This window comes from Meleagris gallopavo, chromosome 11 (genome assembly GCF_000146605.3).
Source record: "Meleagris gallopavo isolate NT-WF06-2002-E0010 breed Aviagen turkey brand Nicholas breeding stock chromosome 11, Turkey_5.1, whole genome shotgun sequence".
Taxonomy (NCBI): Eukaryota; Metazoa; Chordata; class Aves; order Galliformes; family Phasianidae; genus Meleagris; species Meleagris gallopavo.
Window position 1 is genome coordinate 14,652,465 of NC_015021.2, and position 403 is coordinate 14,652,867.

Consider the following 403-nt stretch of genomic DNA (forward strand, 5'->3'; position numbering starts at 1 on the left):
CCTGACGTTACATTATCAGAAGATCTGACTAATCTCCCTGACGCATCTGGGAAACAGAGAATTACTGTTCCTGTTTTGTCAGTACTTCGTCTTTATCCAAGTTTCTGTGGAAGGATCTGTGGCAACGCCAGTAGTTGAGCCCACAGTCCTGAGCCTGAACACCATTGCTGCCTGATAATGAGAGGTCTGAAGTTTTGCTCCATCTTTGGCAGTTGGGTTCCTTTAGCTTGGTCTCACAAACTGAAGTGTTTTACTTCTGTCAGTGTTGTTTAAAAAAAAAAAAGTGTTTTCCAGGAGCAAGAAGGGGGGCTGTTCTAGCAAGAGGACTGTGACAGTACTCCAGTCCTGCATTTACTTTGTGCAGTGCACGTGCCTTCCACTAAATGCTGTGGAGTTCTTTGCC